We start from the raw sequence: 19,275 nt of genomic DNA on the forward strand, positions 1-19,275 counted from the left end.
GTGCTCAACTATAGGGGTACAGCGCAGACTGCGTCTTTGATATTTTTTAGGAGGGATTGCTATAGGGTTATTTTTCTCTTTTTTGGAGGGGGCGAGGGTCTAACCATTGTTCTTGTGGGATCGGCATCCCTGCATTAATGTACATTTATATTTCTGAGGATGTACTGCCCCCATCTTTTATTGCTTCTCGAAATACAGATAAGCAATTTCTCTTGTTATCAACTACCTTTTGCGAGGAAGTTCACAAATTTCCAATTCCGGATTGCTAAAAACCAATTTGATTTTGCAAAGAAAATATCTGAAGGTAACCAAATTTTCTTTCTTTCTTCTTTTTTTAATTGTTATATATATATTTTTAATACAGTTGGCTCTCTGTTTAACGACGCTCTATTCAACGACGTTCTCTATTTAAAGACGGCTTTTCACGGTCCCAGATGGCGGTCTAGGAAGATTGGGCGCCGCAAACTTTGGGCGCCGAGCACTTTGGGCGCCGGGAACTTTGGACGCCGAGCACTTTGGGCGCCGGGAACTTTGGTCGCCGAGCGTTTTGGGCACCGGGAACTTTGGGCGCCGAGCGTTTTGGGCGCCGAGCATTTTGGGTGCCGGGAACTTTGGGCGCCGAGCATTTTGGGTGCCGAGAACTTTGGGCGCCGAGCACTTTGGGCGCTGGGAACTTTGGGCGCCGAGCATATTGTGCCCAGTATTCCCGGGGCCTAAAATGCTCGGCGCCCAATGTACCCGGCGGCGAATTTTGAAACGCTCTCAATGCTTACGTTACGGTAGCTACCGGTTAGTTAATCACGTGACAGATAATGATCACATGCTCCAATCAACTGCTTAGAATGGTAACCGGTTGATCATAGAACGCTGCGGTTAGTAACCGGTCGACCGGTGAGGTTCGTCGAACTCAAGGAGTGCTTGCGTTGACGAGCTCAACTGGTAGCTACAGGTTAATCGATCACGTGACATCTAATGATCACGTGCTTCAATCAACTAATCAACATATTAATACGGTAACCGGTTGATGATAGAACGCAGCGGTTAGCCACCGGTTACTCAGTGGTCGACCGGTTAGGATCGCCGAACGAAACCAATTACAGTACATTGGCGAAATGAGAAATAAAAACGAGCGCGTTCTATTAAACAGCATGGTAACCTGGATACATTAAAGCAACCCCGAGTAAAATGTAAACAGAGCCGCCCCTTTAAATTGTGAGGTAGAAATTGCAATGTGAAATATTTCTGTTTAAAGTTTTAGTTCGTTTTAATTTCACGATTTACCGTTTTTGTGTTGTGAAATATTTCCGTTTTCGTAGGATTTCTTCTGAATCTTAATTTACGTCTGTATTGCTGTTATGTTTGGAAAATTCTTGCTGTAAACATTCGCAATAAACTCACATTGAAAGAGACGCAGAACAGATTTAAACATGGTAGATAATACATGCTGTTTCAAAATGAGTTTCTTTGACTTTCTTTCTTGAGAATAGTAACTGAAATACGATCTGAGTGTGCTTCTCTTATGTTGTTGATGTTTTAATTTATTGGTTTTCTCTGAACAATGTTGAAGATTTTGGTTAGTTCATAAAGTTTTTTAACAATAAAAATGTCGTGAGAAAATCTGTAAAAAATACTACCATTTAATGATCTAAGAAATACATTTTATCTCAGGAAAGAATATAATCCTTTTCATTTAATTTGTAATTTCACCTTCATCTGTCTCAGTTTTTAGTTTTATAAAAAAAAAAAATAAAAAGGGGGAAAGGATGGGTGGGAAGATGTTGAGTCACTGCTCCTATGCTCTGTGGGGTTCGTGAGAATTTGAGCGACCAATGTCAGCCTTTGCACACTCCCCCCCCCCCCATTTCCTAGAAAGATTGAAATGACACGTTTGTCTACCACCAACTACTCGCAATCAGTAGTCATTGGCCCCAGGAACTGTAAGCTGTTCCATTTCGATTGTTTTATGCTCCGAGCTTGTGTCACTCCTTAACTGTACTAAATCATTATAGTCTAATAGGTGTGAGTTCATTTGTATGCTAATGATAATAATATATTCAGAGCTCTAAAAAATTTTTTTTTTTTTTTTTTTTTTGGGCCTTGTTAATTTTGCCTGAATGAACTGATAATTGATAACAATTTGCAGATTGCACCAAAATCTTAATTATATTAAAATGTTCCCTATCAAAGGAGTTTACAGCAAATATTGTATAATTGACTTTCAATTCATAGCACCTGTGATAGTTAAGTTAGAGGGGGAGGGGAGCCAAAGTGAGTGCCCTTGGTTAGTGCAATCTTGCACCCTTTGAACTTGTTCGTTTCCGTTTTTTTCCCTTACATTCATGGCATGTGAAGCAATCCGGAAAACTTGCAGAAGGGATTGCTATTCATATTGTATTGTAATTAACTCTGAATTTGGAGCACTTCAGAAGTGATTGGTAGTCGGGGGAAACGGGGGGGGGGAGGCTCTTGAGCCAAAGTAAGCACCCTACAACATGTGAGTCACCCGCCATGTTTTTCCTTTTTAGGTTCAAAGCAATCCATATAAGTTTGCAGAAGGAGCTTGCAGTTAATTATTCTTGCATTATAATTAATTTTGAATTCATGGCACTGTGGAAGTGGAAGGAAAATTGGGGGAAGGGCCAGATCTGAAGCCTAAGTGAGCGCAAGATATGGCACGCTTCTCCATGACATTCAATCGTCTTCTCAACTTCATACTTTGTGCAGAATAGGGAGCTGAATAAGATTCAGTGCAAAGGGTTGTGAGAGCCCATGGGGCCCCTACTAATCCTTACGCCCTTATGAATGAAGAACCTTTCAACAGAAGACATTTTGACAAAACCTTATTCTTTTCAGCCCTCCATAAATATATCACTTAGATTCCAAGCTAGGCCCACTATAGTTGGGGCAAACCTAACCTGGGAATATTGTGAAGGCTACGCAAATCCTAATCACAGCATTACAGAGCTGCCGGTTAGGTTTACACCAGGCAGACATGGCCTCTTGTTGACCCCGTCGAAATTTAAACTTCCTATAAGCAGGCCTGTCATTTAGGAGGGTCAATTGCCTCACCCCAAGCTTTGAGAAATTAATGTTACATATAAGGGGTTGTAGTTTCTGCAATAAAATTTGCATTGAGTAAACACCCTCTCCCACCCCTCAAACCCTGGAAAAATTCGAAATGACAAGCCTGCTTATACGAAGTATTAGCAGTTCAGGAATACTAAGAAATTAAGAATTTCTGTACTTATTCATGTCTTGAGCAAACCAATGTGATTTTAGACAATTGTAATCATTACTGTGAATAAGAAACAATTACCTTTTTACAGATTATAGGTAGGTCAAGTATTTGGTAAATATTCACTTCAAATTACTTCAGAGTTACCAGAAGATTACTTTTCAGTGGCTGATTTATGGGTTTAAGAGGCCCATTGAAATATAATTTTTGGGGACCCCTTTGTCTGTAATTATCATCATAATTGGCTGGATTGCCCATTGCGAGCCTTGACCTTTTTCAGGAGATCCCGCCAGGCTGTCCTCCTCTTTGTCGTTGACCTCCAGTTTTTGATTTTAATTAAATCAAAATCAGAGTCCACACAGTCAACCTATCTTGTTTTTGGTCTACCCATTGGTCGCTGTCCAAATGGGACCGCACTAAAGACCGTCAACGCAGCTCTGTCATTTTCCATTCTTGAGAAATGACCAGCCCATCTCATTGTTTAGTTTGGTAAATTTCAAAATATTGATATTTCTAAAAAGTTTATTAAGTCTTTGTCTATCATACAACTAAGTAAAAAAAATAAAAATAAAAGGCTGCAATTTTGAATCATCTTTATAGCCTCATGGTCCTGGGAGCCCCTTACAATTTCAACATTGTAGATCTGCCATTCCATGTTTAGAATTTTTTTTTTTTTTTTACTTGTCTTGATTCTGTCCTAGATATTTTGGTCTAAACTCGGATTTTTTTAATGCAAAACCAAAATACATCATAGCTTCAGAACAACAGTAACATACCTAATCACAGATATAACACTAAGATATCTTACTGTTGCTTTGAGGGGACAATATAGGGTTTTTTTTTAAGAAACACAACCGAGATTTTATTAGTATTTAAAATAAATTGATATGATATTCCGTTATCATTCTTTATTTTCAACTTTAACTTTTTAATCACCAGTAGGATTGCAGGAAAGGTAGGAAAAATTCTTAATACTTTTTGACTGTTCCACAACCCAACTAGTTTTTAACTCATAAGTAAAATGCACTTTAATATTTTTCGGAAAATATAAAAGGAATATCGTCTGCAATTTGAATTATGCGTAACTTCAACACACAGAAGAATCAAACTGAAGTATATTTACGAATTAAAATACATTGAATCACTACTGAATTAAAAGAAATGTCAAATATATCCTAAAAAATTTATATATTTTTTACATTATATTAGTCAACAATATAACAACTTTTTAGTAACGCTAACAAAATTCGTGGTTGTTTCACAAAATAAGATTGTATGTGACAAAACATAAGTTTCAAGGATTTTAAATATAATACGAGTTAAAATATGAAAGCCATAACGTATTGTTACAAATTCTGTAAATAGTAATTATTGTAGTAACGTAACCTGTAAATAGTTTCCCGTAATGAATATACAACCCCTTAACATATGGCTAAAGTTTACAACCCCCTATTCTTTTTTTCTTATTTCATTCACTGATTTTATCAATGAAAGTGTAGTTGTAGAACGTTGTAGCATTTTCTGGAATCTTTGAGAGCTCTCTTTTCGGTGTGTATATAAACGGTTACGCTGGATAAAGAGTTAGTTTCGATTGAGATTTCGAACTGAGAGCGTATTTGCTCTGTTTATTGCGAGGCATTTCGCTCTGTTGTTTTCATATTTGGAAGTAAATACGTGTGTAACCGTTGAGTTTACGGTGTTGTGTGATAATTGCTTAATTGCTGATGGATAATTTAGCAGTTGTTGACGATCTTTCCTGTACATAGTGTAAATAAATTTCCTGTGTTTTTATCAAGAACTGTGTCTTCATTTCAAGAAAGTGGAAGTCGCGCCGGATCCGTTACAATTGGCGCCCAACGTGGGGCTTCTTCTGGACTTTCTTGCAGTAAGTGTGACTTTGGACATTTTTTTTTCATAAAGACTTTTTAAATTTGGACTTTATTTTTATGGTGATTACCCGCGCAATGGATGAACAATTAAAACAACTTCTTGACGCAATCACCTCTGTGAAGAATGATATGGCGGCTAATCAAGAACAATTGAAAAATGATATGGCGGCTAATCAAGACCAATTAAAAAGTGATTTGACTGCAAGTTTTACTGCAAATCAAGAACAATTAAAAAATGAATTAGCGACTAACCAAGAACAGTTAAATAATGATTTAACTACTAAAATTACTACAAGTCAAGATGAAATAAAAAGTGACCTAACGTCGATGAAAACCATGATGGAGAATCAACTAACCGCCATGGGAGATAAAGTTGATGCTCTGGAAGAAAAATTTGATACTGTGGAAGAGCGTATCGCCAATGTGGAAAATAAGTTGGAAGAAGAAGACAAGAAATTTACTTCATTTAAGGAAGAAATAATTAAAGACATGGAAAGGAGATTGGCGACCGCGGAAAGCAGCTCTGTACAGTTTGGCGCTCCTACATCTGTTGCTCGACCTTCCATTAAACTGGCCACATTTGATGGGAAAAGTTCGTGGCAGGTGTACAAGACTCAATTCATGATAGTGGCGGAAGCGAACGGATGGGACTCTGCTACCAAGGCCTGCCATCTTGCAGCATCCCTGAGAGGTGACGCAGCGGACATTCTTCAGACCCTTCCGGACAGCCAGCGCCTGGATTTCGCCGCCCTCACATCTGCGTTGGAGCTTCGCTTCGGCGAGAAGTGCCAGAAAGATTTCAGCCGACTCCAGTTGAAGTCCCGTTTCCAGAAAACCGGGGAAACCCTGCAAGAGCTAGCGGCGGACGTCGAGAGACTGTCTCATCTTGCTTTTTGCGACTGTCCTGCGGATGTTCGAGACAACCTGGCACTCAACTACTACATCGACAGGACGAGATCCGGAAATCCAGAAAACTCTACGGATGGCGGATGTCAAAGACCTGAATTCTCCTGTTGTGTATGCGATGAAGTTGGAGGCCGCCCAGCAAGCAACCCGTGTTGATCGCCATCCTATCCGAACTCTGGAAGCTGATGAGTCTGATTCCAGGTCGTCCCGTCTCGCTGAACTTGAGAGACAACTCGGTGACTTGGCAAGACATCTGAACAGCATAACAGCCCAAAAGAAACAAGAGCAGAAGTGCTGGAAATGCGGTAGTGAAGGGCACCTGCGAAGGAGTTGTCCTGCTCGCCAAGCTACGCGAGGGAAAGAAATCACCTCCACCAGAGCTCTACAGATTTCCTCTACCAGTAGTGCAAGAATGGACTTTTCATTTACGCACATGTAAATGGGAACCCCTGCAGACTGATTGTCGACACTGGAGCCAATGTGACAATCGTTAGGACAGATGTGGCTCGTGAATTTGGATTGAAACTGTTGTGGACATCGTCACGCGTAAATCTCCAGACTGTGACAGGTGACAAAATCGAGATTGAAGGCAAAGTGGACTTGGAAATAGTGTTTGGGAATGCCACTTACCATCATACGGCATTCGTCGCGGATATCACGGACCCTTTCATTCTCGGGTTGGACTTTTTAAAGAAATACGACTTCACCCTGGATTTCAAGACTAATGAACTGCACTCGATGAGAGAAGACATAGCCATCTTCAACGCAGAAAATGATGTAAAATCAGCTCATCAAATAATAGCCCAAACAGATTTATCGATTCCCTCAAGGTCAGAATCATTAATACCTGGCTGCATTGAAGAAATCAATAGTTTTCGATTTGGACTCATTGAATACCCCAACTTAAGCAATAACCCAAAAGGAGTGCTGGTAGCATCTACGCTTGTGGACCTTTCTAAGGATGTAATTCCTGTGAGAGTTGCCAACGTGAGTGAAAGGCCAAGGAATATCCGGAAAAGCTAAGTGTTAGCAACTTGGACTCCCGTAAACTGCATCATTAGAAGAATCAATTCCCCTGAGACTGTGTCTTCTGAGTCCTTGACATCGAAGTTAATTGGGAGTGCACCCTTATCGAAGGATCAAAGAACTGCTGCGGAACAATTGGTGGATGACTTCAAGCATCTGTTTTCATCTACATCGGAGGATGTGGGCCGGACGAATTTAACGCAGCATAGGATCTACACTGGAGAACACCCCCCTATTAAACAGCATCCAAGACGACTACCGTTCGCCAAGAAGGAGGAGGTTGAGACCCTCCTGAAAGAGATGAAGGAGAATGATGTAATCGAACCTTCATCCAGTCCTTGGGCCTCTCCCATCGTCTTGGTCCGAAAGAAAGATGGCTCCACTAGATTTTGTGTCGATTACCGGCGGCTGAATGAAATCACCAAGAAAGACAGTTACCCACTTCCACGGATAGATGACACCTTGGACACTCTTTCCGGACACAAGTGGTTTTCGACCCTGGACTTGAAGAGCGGCTACTGGCAGGTTGAGATACACCCTGATGACCGAGAAAAGACAGCGTTTACTACAGGACAAGGCTTATGGCAGTTTAAAGTGATGCCCTTCAGCCTCTGCAATGCACCAGCTACTTTCGAGCGTCTTATGGAGACAGTGTTAAGAAGACTTTCCTACGAATCCTGTCTGGTCTACTTAGACGATATCATCATCGTGGGACGCAGTTTCGAAGAACATCTGGCAAATCTTAGGAAGGTGCTGCAGAAGCTTAAGGAAGCCAATCTGAAGTTAAGCCCGTCCAAATGTAATTTGTTCCGCCGGGAAGTGAACTACCTTGGTCACATCATCTCTTCTGAAGGTGTACAAACCGATCCAGAAAAGGTATCTGCAGTCAAGAGTTGGAGTCGTCCTGAAAACATCCATCAGCTGCGAAGTTTCCTGGGGCTCTGCACGTACTACAGGAAGTTTTTAAAGGGTTTTTCCAACATTGCACGACCTTTGCATAAGCTGACGGAGAGCAAGCAAAAGTTTGAATGGTCCAAAGAATGTGAAGATGCATTTCTACCACTGAAGGAGGCTTTAACATCAACGCCTATCCTCGCCTATCCTCAGCCTGAAAAATCCTTCATCCTGGACACTGATGCGAGCCACGAGGGCATCGGAGCTGTTTTATCCCAAGAAATTGACGGCAATGAACATGTCATCGCTTACTGGAGCAAATGCTTATCAAAGTCGGAGCGAAATTACTGCGTCACCAGAAAGGAGTTACTGGCCATAGTGAAAGCTGTAGAACACTTCCATCATTACCTCTACGGCCGAAAGTTTCTGCTTCGGACAGATCATGCCTCGTTAACTTGGCTTTTGAACTTCAGGAATCCAGAAGGCCAGATAGCCAGGTGGATACAGCGGCTCCAGGAATATGACATGGAGATCAAGCACCGAAAAGGGTTGTCTCACGGTAATGCAGACGCTTTATCAAGGAGACCCTGTCCTGAGAGCTGCAATTATTGTTCCCGAATGGAGAAACAGTATGGAACGACTAGCCAGGGACGTAACTAGAGGGGGGCAGACGGGGCTCGTGCCCCGGGCGCCAGATTTTAGGGGCGCTAAAATGCCCAATTAAAGGCTCAAATTAATTTTTGTGAAAAAAAAGGAAAAATTATTAAAAGTCCAAAAAAAAAAAAAAAAAACTCAGTGCGGGCGCTGACAAAAAGCTTGCGTGGTTTAATGTGGATCAATAGTGGTAAAGAGAGTTAGGAGGGCGCAGTAAATAGCATGAAAGTAGTTTCTTAGAGTGACTAGTACTTGTTATATCTTATTTAAAAAACCTCCCTCTTGGAGGAAGAATATAGGAGCAAAGATATGGGAAGTACACACCAATACAAAACAGCGAAAATGGTCAAAAGGCATTTTTCTACAATTAAACGTCATAAAGCTGCCAACATAATGTCTTCATCTCATTTAAAATGACGAGAGCTTGTCTACCCCACTAGCCAAAGGGAAAACCGTTATACCGTTTCCTTGGTCTAGTTTAGTTTACATTTTTTCTCATTCTTGGAGAAAAATCTCGCACTATGATGACGGAGATTCAATTAAAAGTGCAAGAGGCTGCCCATTTTGCTTTAGAAAATACTGAGGTTTTTTAAAGATAAATTGCGCTAAAATGGGAAATCTTAGACTTAAGTTTCGATATATTTTTGCCACCCACACAATATTTTAGATATGCTTGTATCATCTACTTCAATTAATGTGTTGGAAATGGACTATTTTTTACACCTCTGGTTTTGCTTTGGCACTTTTGATTTATATTTACAGTAGCAACCTCGATTATCTGACTCCCGCTTATACATATCTCTGGCTTATCCGGATCGTATTTGTAGAGTTAAAAAATACAGTAGAACCTCTCAATAAAGGGACACTAATGGGACAAGACATTATGTCCCTTAAATAGAGGTGTCTCTTCTTCGTAGGTATTTTAGTTGATGTATACAGTGTGTTAATTCAGTATAATTTTGTTATGAACCTAAGCTATTAACACTTAAAACTAAATACTTTACATTTTTCTTACACAATTAAATAAAATTAACTTATTGATTTTTTTTTGAAAAAGTTTTTATTATTTCATTAATTATGATTAAGTCAAAAATTTGTTAAGTCCAAAGTTTTGCAGCATAAGGCAACTATTTGGAAGTAATTCATTGCATGAATTTTCTTCATGTCATGTAATATACCATGCCAGAAAGACATTGTGAATTACAATTAGTGTTAACATTTCAATTTTTATATAAAAAGCTAGTCAGTTTCTGTACCCTCTCCTTTGCCCCTGAGCCTACTTGAATAAATATCCCGGTGGGCAAATCATGCAATACAATATATACTTCTTTCTTTTGCAATATATACATGTTTCTTTAACATATATTAATGTTAAACTCTCCTCAATTATTTTTTAGAGGAAAATTGAAGCTTTTATTTCGGTAAATTCACTTTTTCTTATGCACTTGTACATAATTTTTTTAAATTATTTTTTCTCTGTGACTGTCCCTTAATAGAGTGTCCCTTAATTTGAGTCAAATACATGGAGGACCCTATTCAAAGGGACTGGGACCAGAAAAAATGTCCCTTAGATAGAGGTGTCCCTTAAGGGAGGTTCTACTGTATATTCACTAAAATGATAATTCTAAATTAATGATAGTAAGAACGAAACCGAAAATGTGCAAAATATTGGCTTATTTTGATTAAATACACAACTGCTATATATAGGTTGTGCAATAAATTATAGTCATCTAATAAACAACGTAACGTGTTTGGAATGTCAGTCGGACACCACCACTGCAGCTGAACTATAAATGATAAAGTATTTGCTAGTAACAATCCTATGTAATTTTGTTGCAAAGCATCGTTTTTCGCTGCTAATAAGAGATAAGTCTTCTTACTTGCGAATTAATTACTGCTTATTATTCGTATTATCCGAATTTTTGTTTATTCAAATTGCCTTTTGTCCAATTTTGTCCGGATGAATAAGGTTGTACTGTAAATGGAAAAAACCTGAAAACATATAATGTTAATACGTTTAAGATTTGTTTTTTAAAAAAAGTTAATAGAAATAGTTTTGATATCAAGCACATTAGGTATCTGTTTTTCTATTAAATGTTTTTCAGTTATGTACTATATACCAAAGGTGGGGACGAGCGTATTTTATATTAAAAAAAATAGCTCGTTATAATTAATATTTAACTATACAGATTGCGATAATTTAAAATGTGTTGCATATAAAATTTTCAAGCTAATGTTCAAATTTGATAATCTGTTTGTTTCGAGCTATTGTAAGTTGTCTGCTTAAAGTCAATGTATTAAGTAGTAGTAATATTCAATTAATTTCACGTGAGAAAGTGGTGCAAGTTTCATTATTGAAACACAATGGTCACTCGATAATCGGCTATTATTTATAGGAGGGTTATTGCGACACGTTGTTGAACACTGTTATTTTTCTCATGAATTTCTTCAAAGTAGTATAGTAAAAAGATTTAAAAATAAATAATTGAAAACATTTCTGTTTATTGTTTTTATTTGAAGTGGTAATTTTAAATTCGTATCTCCATATATTTAAAACAAAGTAACGTCAAAGAAATTGAAAGGATGCCTGAGGCGACCTGCGTCCAGGAGTAGACCTCAGAGCACCCTACAGCCTTCAAATTTTGTATACAAAATTACTTCGAGCGCCGAGGATTTGCACCTGAGGTTGTTTAATTTAAATTTAGAATTAGCTTTTTTTTTTGTTATTAATTTTTTAAGCCAAAATTTCACATAAATTGCCTATTAAACTGATGAAAGATTTCTCACATTCCTTAATATTTCATGTTTCAAAAATGTTTTTCGGCATCAAATAAAGCTTGCAACTATTTTATCAATAAATTAGAAAGTAGTTTTAGAGTTTTAGTTTTAGCGAAAAATCCTAGACTCAGTCCGGAGCTAAAGAGCAAAATATATTACTAGAGACCACGAATTTAAACGCAGTTTTTCAAGCGTACAAAACTGCCGTTTTGCAATGCTCGGGAGCCTCTGTCGCACCTTTAGCTGTGCAAGTTAGTTTCGAACGCGGAAAAATGCTCTTCAAAGCTATTTTTATTTATTTATTTATTTTTTAAATGTTTTATCTCGGTTATGCATATTTTTTTTCTATCAAATTATTTTTATATTTTCAGATAGGAGTGCCATTGTGTTCTAAAAATGAGCTCTTCACTTACATTCTATTTTCTATGGGAGGGAGAGGGAATTTTCACTTTGTTCGAAACGGAACTCAATTGTTTTTTAATCTGATTCTTTCTGACAAATGATTTAAATCTTCAGGAATCAAATAAGGTTGCGAAGCAACCTTTGGGGGTTGGTAAGGGTCAACGAGCAGGGGGCAAAGAAACCTGGTAAAAAATAAAAATTTATACAACAAGTTGTTAATTATTCTTTTGTGGAAATCTTACTAATATTATATATGCGAAAGTTTGTCTGTATGGATGGATGTATGGATGTATGGATGGATGTATGGATGTTTGTTACTCTTTCACGCAAAAACTACTGAACGGATTTTGATGAAACTTTACAATAATATAGCTTATGCATCAGAATAACACATAGGGTAGTTTTCGTCCCGTTATGGGGGGCAAAACCCCCTTAGGGGGGCAAAAAACACAATTTTTGTATAAATTCTCTAACATTGGGATGAAAAAATACTTGCACATATTTACATTATATGCCCATCGAAAGCTCTGATTTTTCTGCTGAAGATGACACCTGTTCGAAATTTCTAAGTAGAATAAAAAACGAGTTATGAGCTTTTTAGATCCATGTTCGAAGGCTTTCCTCAACTCAATACAGTATTTAGTGTATCATCTCAACTCCCTGTCGATAGCGATAATTGTTGTATTGTTGACTTTCTTTGCTTTTCGTGATTGTTCAAGGCTTTTCTCAAGTCAAATCTTGAAGTAAGATTTTTGCACAAGATTTGCAAATAATACATGATTTGGCTGATGATTTTCCATTTAAACGGAACTTTAAAGTAATTAATGGTTTTTTATTATTATTTATGCTAATTGAACACTTACTCATTATCCAAACAACCAGCAGATCGCCAAAATTTTTGCAGAAAGATTTCCGTAGCTGATGCATTTGGCAGTTTTTTCAACGTTGCTGTTTTTGAAGCCGAAGACTACGTCATAATGTTTCTCAGCTTTCACCATGTAAAGAAAATATCGCCAATCAAAGAATTTTCAAAAGACTTTTTTTACTGTGTTAAATAATCCAGCAACTAAATTAGGCAAATCCATAAACAGCACAAAAACTTTCATTAATTTTCCTTTTTGCACAATTTCAAACAATCACCAAATTTTATTACTTATTTTGGTAACATTTGGGATGAAACTGTTTAGCGCCATTTTATGGTGACCAAAAATATCTCAGCATCTGGCGACGATATCTCTGTAACGAAAATTAATATCATATCGTTTTACAAAGTAAGGAAAGAATGGGGGAGCATCATCGAAGGTACCTCGAAACGACTTTCGCAAATTCGGTAAAATCGCACCAAGAGCCACAATGATTGAAATTTCCCGAAATAACTAAAGCAAGTATAAGGGGATTACGAGCGCAGCTACTTTTTTTTTAATCACTTCGTACTTCATTAGCCATACAGAGAAGGTTTTCGACTCCATGTTAAAAAAAAAAGTATCAACAGATTAATCTTTTTAAACATGAGAAGATTAATTTCATGTTTTTTAAATTTGTATATGCTTAAATATAGTGCTTTCGTTTCTTAATCAATACTAATTTGTTTTTATACTGATTGCTATTTTAGTTTTATGGGTAAGGAAGAAACTCGATTTTTAATCACGTCAAAAAGATGTGTTTTAAATTCTTTTACTTAAAACAGAAAACAAAAGCAAGTAACGATTTTTTCTAATAATTATTACTGACCCAGGCAACGCCGGGTATTTTTGCTAGTACAAAATATTTTTCCTTGAAAAACTTCGTATGTAAAATAATAAATAAACTATTTAATGATTTTTATCCCTATCGAAATTTAAAAAAATGCAGTACAGTGATAAAACTGCATAAAAACTTATAATTACGTAAAAGTTGTATTTATAGGCTGATCAACGTATGCGGTCTCCTTTATCACTGCCTAATTTAAATTTATATTTTTGAAATAAAAATTTAAAAATATTTTTTTATGGGGAAGGGGGGGGGGGGCGCCGAAACGAGGTCTTGCCCCTGTTCGAAAATGACCTAGTTACGTCCCTGCGACTAGCCCTACTGCCTATCAGGTGACAGTGACTCCAACATCTTCAGAATCTGATCCATGGAGTGACGACCAAGTTCGAAAAGATCAATTTGAAGACCCCGACATAAAACCAATTTTGGAGTTCATGGAAAGTGACAGTCGGCGCCCTAGCTGGCAGGACGTTTCCATATTCAGCACTGCAACAAAAAGATACTGGGCTTTATGGAACTCACTCCATTTACGGAACGGCGTACTGTACCGAAAATGGGAATCTGATGACGGCAAAACGTCTAGGTGGCAGTTACTACTTCCCCGAACAAGGATTTCAGATGTTCTGAAAGAAATACATAGTAGTGCGACTGGAGGACATTTTGGTGCGTTGAAAACCCTCAATAAAGTTCGGGAGCGCTTCTTCTGGAGCAAGGCGAAGGATGACGTGGAGAAGTGGTGCCATTCTTGTGACGCCTGTTCTGCTGGTAAAGGACCGAAGAAAAGAAGCAGAGGGAAGCTACATCTGTACAACGTTGGAGCTCCTTTCGAACGAATTGGGATCGACATCCTGGGTCCTCTACCAAGAACTGCTGATGGGAACAAATACATTCTTGTTTCCATCGACTACTTCACCAAATGGCCGGAAGCATATCCCATTCCCGATCAAGAGGCTACCACCGTAGCAGAGACTCTGGTCCAACATTGGATCTCGAGATACGGAACACCTTTGCAGATTCATTCCGATCAAGGGAGGAATTTCATCTCTGCTGTGTTTAAGGGCCTATGTCAAATTCTCGGAATTGAGAAAACTAGGACAACACTACTACACCCACAATCGGACGGCATGGTGGAGAGATTTGACCGCACAATCCTGAATAATCTCTCACTTATGGTCTCCAGAAATCAACAGGATTGGGACAAGAAGCTACCTTTGTTCCTGCTGGCCTACCGCAGTGCTGTCCACGACACTACCGGATATGCTCCATCTCAGATGCTCTTCGGACGTGAGCTTCGGCTACCTTGTGATCTCGTCTTCGGTCGTCCTCCGGATGTGCATGCATCGCCTGAGGAGTACATCCAGGATCTCCAGGACCGATTGGAAGACGTTCATAACTTCGCACGAAAGCGAATCAACATCGCGGCGGAGAAGATGAAGACCCGATACGACACAAGGTCTACTGGACATGAATTCAACGAAGGCGACAAGGTTTGGTTATGGAATCATATCCGACGGAAAGGTCTGTCACCCAAATTGCAGTCGCATTGGGATGGACCCTACAAAGTCCTTAACCGACTAAATGACGTCGTAGTGAGGATCCAAAAATCACCTAATGCAAAACCTAGGGTTGTACATTATGATCTGTTAGCCCCATACTATGGCCATAGTTCATGAGTATTACGTAAACAACCATGGTTGATAACATAAAAGTTGTAGATAATTTCTTTTTTTTTGCTTTTAATGTTTAGTAATATTTCCTGTTATTATTGGGTTTCCTATGCATTATTGGTTATTATTTAATGTGTGTATTTGTGAACTTGTGATAGAAGTTTGCACCCTTTCTGGGGATTGTACTGCCCGGGACGTGCAGTCCTTGGGAAGGGGGCAATGTTACAAATTCTGTAAATAGTAATTATTGTAGTAACGTAACCTGTAAATAGTTTCCCGTAATGAATATACAACCCCTTAACATATGGCTAAAGTATACAACCCCCTGTTCTTTTTTTCTTATTTCATTCACTGATTTTATCAATGAAAGTGTAGTTGTAGAACGTTGTAGCATTTTCTGGAATCTTTGAGAGCTCTCTTTTCGGTGTGTATACAAACGGTTACGCTGGATAAAGAGTTAGTTTCGATTGAGATTTCGAACTGAGAGCGTATTTGCTCTGTTTATTGCGAGGCATTTCGCTGTGTTGTTTTCGTATTTGGAAGTGAATGCGTGTGTAACCGTTGAGTTTACGGTGTTGTGTGATAATTGCTTAATTGCTGATAGATAATTTAGCAGTTGTTGACGATCTTTCGTGTACATAGTGTAAATAAATTTCCTGTGTTTTTATCAAGAACTGTGTCTTCATTTCAAGAAAATGGAAGTCGCGCCGGATCCGTTACAGTATGAAGATGAAGCCAAGCTTTCACGACTGCACAAGGAGCATTTGTAAACAAAATTTATAAGTCTCAATACAAAATTTAACTAGCGTAATATCCATACACGACTTGCAACATTTAAAAACTTGATACATATTGTGTTCGAATAATTGTTTAATTAGACCAAGAATATCGTTCAGATTTTTAAAAATACAGAACTTTATGACAATCGTGACTATTACAATGAACTTTGTTTTCAAACGGACAGGTTGCAAGCAGAGGCGCTTTAGCAGAGCATAAGCAGCATTGCGCTCTACAAAGAGCAGCACTGCGAAATTCTCGCCAACCATTGTGGCAGCTTCCAAATTTCGCCAATGCACTGTAATTGAGGGGGTTTCAAAATTCGCTTGCCAGCGCCCAAAGTTCCAGGCGCCCAAAATTCTCGTCGCCCAAAGTTCCCGGCGCCCAAAATGCTCGGCGTCCAAAGTTCCCGGCGCCCAAAACGCTCGGCGCCCAAAGTTCCCGGCGCCCAAAATGCTCGGCGCCCAAAGTTCCCGGCGCCCAATCTTCCCATTTCGCCCAGATGTTCCACTATAGTTTTAAAATCATTCTATTTAAGGACGACTTCTACTTAAGGACGATTTTTTGTGGTCCCTCGAAAATCGTTAAACAGAGAGCCAACTGTATATATAGCTATCGGAAAAACGAGAAAGCAGGTGGTGCGATGGTGGTCAAGGCAATTCGCCGAAATTTATTAATTCCTTGCGCAGATACATCCGCTGACATGCGGATACATTCGCCGCGGTGTTGCACGTCGTCCGATAATCTTAAAAGTTCTCTAATAAAAGATAAAGATTAGATCAATTGAAGATCAATTTGAAACGAATAAGAAGTAGAGATAATATAATATCTTTACCTCTAATTCGTTTTAAATTGATATTGATATTATTTATTTAGATTGTAAAAAATATTACAAGATAGTATACACACCCGCGCGTTCGGTGGATAAATTCGCTGCTGTGCGAATACATTTGCGGTGGGCACGCGCATCTAGTGATAATCGTTCAAGCTCTTTACTTTTAACTTTTAATTTGTTTTAAACTAAAATTATTTAGTTAATTTGTAAAAATTATTAATTGATAGTATATACGCAAGCGCGTAAGGCGAATATTCTCGCAGCAGTGCGGATACATTTGTTGCGAGCACACGCATCTCGCGATAATCATTCAGGTTCTCCTTCTTTACTTCTAATTTGTTTAAAATTAATATTACTAATGTAAAACGTAGTAATCATAGCTAGATAATATACAGGGGCGTAGATAAGGGGGGGGTTGGGGACAACCCCCCCCCCCCCCCCCGAACAGTTAGTCTCAAAAAAAAAAAAGAGAAAAAGAAGAGGGAAGAGAAAGAAAAAAAAAAGAAGAAAAGGAAAAATTCCAAGCGATTATACATATATATATATATATATATATATATATATATATATATATATATATATATATATAAAAGAAGTAACCCCCCTCCCCCCCCCGAAAGTCGGGTCTAGCTACGCCACTGATAATATAGACGGACGCAGATACATTCGCTGCTTTGCGGATACATTCATCGCGGACATGCGCATCTCGCCCATACTCGCAAGTAATGTTCTAGATTTCCACCTGTCACCTGTCCTTTTTTTTCCTTCTGTTAAAAAATTACTAAAATGTTAATCCTCCCTTTTCTCCGATGCATCAAGTGGTGACAACTGAGCAATTCTTTTCATGTGGCTTTATTTCCTTTTTTTTTTTTTTTTTTTTTGAGCAATCACGAGTGCTTATTGTTCTCATTTGACCGTTTTTGGCGTTACGCTGATTTTATTTTCCCGCCTCACTTTCTGCAGCATCACCGTCGACCGGCCGCCTCACGATGCTGCTCCTCTTGCGAAAACCGTGTCCAGGTTGCGTCCATATCCTACACACACACACTACACATATGCACACTCATGCCTGCACACAGACACAAACACACATGCCTACATACACACACACGAACGCCTACACAGACACACACACGAACGCCTACACGCTCACGCACGTACACAACACTCACTCACACACAAGCATACATACACTTACGCACCCACGCACCCACACACATGCGCCTACACAAACACACACGCTCGTGATTGCGAAAAACATAATTTGAATTCAAGATGCCAAAAGTTCAAATTAATTTTCTTTTTTATTTATTTTTTTTTTCAAAAATTTTTTATTATTGCAATGTATTCAATTACCTTTCAAATTAAAGTGCATGCAGTTATCTTTAAAATGAGCTGTTATACAACTCTGTAGGTCCCATAGAATTTGAGTAATAATGCACTACCAGCAAGTTAAAAAACAAGAGAGGGGGGGGGAGGACTTTTTCGTTTTTTAACGACTTGAAAAATTTATCTCTCAGCAGTTATAAATGACAGAATTTTAGTTTAAATGTCATGAATTCATAAAAATCTGAGATAGTAAAGTTGAGATTTTTTTTGGTTGATTTGTCATAACCAATATTTTAAATTTTAAATATTCATACTTGTGCACTATTTTCATGTCACTCTGCCACTCAAACGCTTTCTTTGAATCCTCAGTGATTCATCTGGAGCCATTGACTCCTTTTAAAAATCATTTTGTTTTATTCCTCTCATCTAATTCCTTTCCTGAATTCTCTCAGTACTTACCCTCTCTTCCGTCAGTTAGATGGCGAAGAATTTTATGAATTTTTATTGAATGTAAACAACAGGGCGGTCATTCCAAGCTCGTCAGCTTGCGAGATCGAGATTTTCGCTCACGTGATCGGTTGTGACGTCGAAATGTCACAATATCGTATTCTAATCTATCGAACCTAGCCGCAAGCCAAGTTCGAGTAGATTAGAATACTACTTTGCAAAATTTCTACATCACAATTGATCACGTGAGCGAGAATCTCGATCTCGCAAACTGACGAGCTTGGAATGACCGCCCTGCAATCAAATAATTGCTTTCGGGGAAAGAACAGTAGAAACGATATTTTAATAACTCGCATGGTTGGTTCTGAAGAAAAGCCACCCACAGAGCAAGTTTATTTGGATAAAGAAAAAGACGGGCAACTTTTTACCGCAGAAAAATATTTAAAACAAATCTCAATTTTAAAAATGACCAAAAAGAGTATTGTGCTTCAAGAAAGAACGTATATTTCGCTTTGAGTAATGAATGACTGAACGTGAAATATTTTGGCATAAATTAAGAGTTTCAAAACTTTTTCAAGTCATGGGCGTGGCCGTTTTTCGAAAAATTGGAAAATTCTCTCGACACACTAAGTCGTTCACACTGTATACAAATAAATAAATAAATAAAATAAAAAAGGACTCACCTAA

The sequence above is a fragment of the Uloborus diversus genome, chromosome 9 (assembly GCF_026930045.1).
Source record: "Uloborus diversus isolate 005 chromosome 9, Udiv.v.3.1, whole genome shotgun sequence".
NCBI lineage: Eukaryota > Metazoa > Arthropoda > Arachnida > Araneae > Uloboridae > Uloborus > Uloborus diversus.